Raw genomic sequence first — 3,318 nt, forward strand, 5'->3', positions numbered from 1 at the left:
AGGACTTACTTTTGTTTTATTTACCTTTTGTGCGCTGCTTTATGTAATGTAGTGAAACTGTTTGATGCTTCATTTATAATTTCATGTTCGTATGGTATATGGATTAAGAAAATTTTGCCTCAAAATGGGCCCCTTCGGACGGCGAGGAACCTCCCTGGGGGACAGTTGCCCCTCCCCTGCCCCACACAAGTTACGGGCCCTGATTAGAGAAGAGGTAAACTGTTTCGAAATTTGCGCAACTTGCAAATACCAAACTCTACTAGTGCTAAAGTTGATGAGTTAGTGCCACTGTTACCACTGCGATAAGGGGAAAGAAGGGGAAGGACTGCTAAGATTCGCTAGCCAGTTTTTGTATCAAAACACAGCGCCAAGCTACAGTAAACGGACAATACATGCGCGAGTGTGGCGGGGAGAAAACTTGTTTTGATCTGCTATCAGCTTATCTAGAATGAAGCATAGTTCCTGTGTAAATCCTATAGTTTTCAAGCCAGGACATTTTAAAACGTGATGTTTTTCATATTTTCGGTCCTTTGTAATTCTTAAAGGAGTTTTTGGCCCATGTTTATTAGATAAAAAAAATGGAAATCACCTCCTGGAGTTTGGTTATCGAATTTTTATGTTCATGATGTCTAATAGTTCACAAAATAAACTAATTTCCATAAATATACTAAGAGTAAGCATACTCCATACTAAATATAGTCCGTAAATATACTTTTAGATGTAAAGGGTTCCCCATAAAGGACTCAAACTTTTAAAATGCTCGCTATTTCTGTTCTAGTAAGTTATCAGCACTAGAAGTTACAACTCGCCATTTCTGTTCTAGTAAGTTGGCGGCACTAGAAGTTACAACTCGCCATTTCTGTTTTAGTAAGTTGGCAGCACTTGAAGTTACAATTATGTCCGTCACTATGAAAACATGCTATTCCGTCGTAAAGCGCTCCACTCGTACATGTACAGAAAAAAGATGACGTTCATACATTGTTCGGTGCTCTGTGACTAATAACCACAATGACAATAGATGAAAATCAGGTAACGTTCAATGCTGCCAACTTACTAGAACAGAAATGAAGAGTTGTAACTTCTAGTGCTCCCAACTTACTAGAACAGAAATGACGAGTTGTGACTTCTAGTGCTGCCAACTTACTAGAACAGAAATGGCGAGTTGTAACTTCTAGTGCTTCAAACTTACTAGAACAGAAATGGCCAGTTGTAACTTTTAATGCTGCCAACTTACTAGAACAGAAATGAAGAGTTGTAACTTCTAGTGCTCCCTACTTATTAGAAGAGAAATGACGAGTTGTGACTTCTAGTGCTGCCAACTTACTAGAACAGAAATGGCGAGTTGTAACTTCTAGTGCTTCAAACTTACTAGAACAGAAATGGCCAGTTGTAACTTTTAATGCTGCCAACTTACTAGAACAGAAATGAAGAGTTGTAACTTCTAGTGCTCCCAACTTACTAGAACAGAAATGACGAGTTGTGACTTCTAGTGCTGCCAACTTACTAGAACAGAAATGGCGAGTTGTAACTTCTAGTGCTGCCAACTTACTAGAACAGAAATGGCGAGTTGTAACTTCTAGTGCTGCCAACTTACTAGAACAGAAATGGCGAGTTGTAACTTCTAATGCTGCCAACTTACTAGAACAGAAATGGCGAGTTGTAACTTCTAGTGCTGCCAACTTACTAGAACAGAAATGGCGAGTTGTAACTTCTAGTGCTGCCAACTTACTAGAACAGAAATGGCGAGTTGTAACTTCTAGTGCTGCCAACTTACTAGAACAGAAATGGCGAGTTGTAACTTCTAGTGCTGCCAGCTTACTAGAACAGAAATGGCGGGCATTTCAAAAGTTGCATTCTATATGGGACATCCTTTATTTAAAAGATAGATTCTTTATCATCCTGAAAACAAAAATATGAAATGCATATCGAATTGATTACCTACACCTATGCAGTTGGGCATTTACTATTAGGCACACTAGGTATGTGCCTAGGGGCGCAACCTTTGAGAGGCGACAACCGGAAGATTCCTTTTTTTACCAGTAAATTATAGAAACATTGATACGTACAGTTTATAAATGTGACGCTCAATTTAATTTCATTGGGAGGGTTTATTTTTTTTAAATTCATTAATAAAATATTCCATGCCAGCCTTTAATATAATAGGTTATAGCATAGCTTAAGATGTAGTTCCTAGCCACGAAGTGGATACGGCAATGTCGCATTTTGTGACGTAGGTAGTCCGATGATCTTACTACCTAGTAGTTGTAGTGTGTTATGAGGCTGCAGAAAGCACAATAAAGCTGTAATATGAAATAAATTTAAACAAATTTCTTAATTATATGGGTAAGGTCAAAGTATGGTCTTTGTCTAGTAGAGTAGGATCAAAGTTTAACGCACGAAAACATTGAGATAATGCTAGTTTCTCTTTAGTAATACGAAATCAAACATTCTTATGATGTCGGCGATGGTATTTTGTATTGTTTTGTATCAATTTTAATCGAATTTTGCCAACAACGGTATTGCGTCCAGCGATTAATTCATTCATAGTCAATATCACCTAAATGGTAGAATATTTTTTCATCTAAAACGTATTAATAAAAATTCAAAACAATTTATTTCACTATGCCTTTCTTGGGCAAAGGCACGAATAAAAGTTTGCCAATGACAGAAAATTAAAAATCGCCTATTACCTTGAGATGTTTCCTATATTCGCGAAACACAAAGAGCCGGCCGGCCGAATCATGCCTAGGGGCGGGGCCAAGGTAAGTCCGCCACTGCACCTACAGTGAAAGTCATAAGTATTCGTACACCGACTGCAAGCTATATTAAATGCTTGTAGCTCCGACTTTGTTGGAGATAGATCATTGAAACAAAAGGCATTGCATTTTCCATTAATTTCTTTATTATGTACAAAACAAACGTTCCGTGAATGCGAAAACATAGACACATAATGACAAAAGAAACCAAAATGAACATGGTTTTGATGTGTCAAAAGTATTCGTACACTGAAATTAAAGGCAAAATTGTCCAGCTCTTACAGTTGTTCACGCCCTCTGGCGGTTAGAACGTCCTCTGGTGGTTTGCAAAGCTAAACACAACCACAGGCCAGCGAAACATCATTCAAGCTCAAAGATTGATTCAAGACGATAGACATAATGGGTCGAAAAGGGACAGAGACAACGGAAGCAGAAAGAAAAATAATTATAAGGCTTCATAACGACTGCAAATCCTTACGCGAGATATCAGGTATTATCGGAAGACCACGTTCGACCGTGCAGTCAATCATAGATCGATACTGCGAAACAAATAGTCAAAAAC

Source organism: Thermobia domestica, chromosome 2 (genome assembly GCF_964235325.1).
Source record: "Thermobia domestica chromosome 2, izTheDome1.hap1.1, whole genome shotgun sequence".
In the NCBI taxonomy this organism is placed as follows: Eukaryota; Metazoa; Arthropoda; class Insecta; order Zygentoma; family Lepismatidae; genus Thermobia; species Thermobia domestica.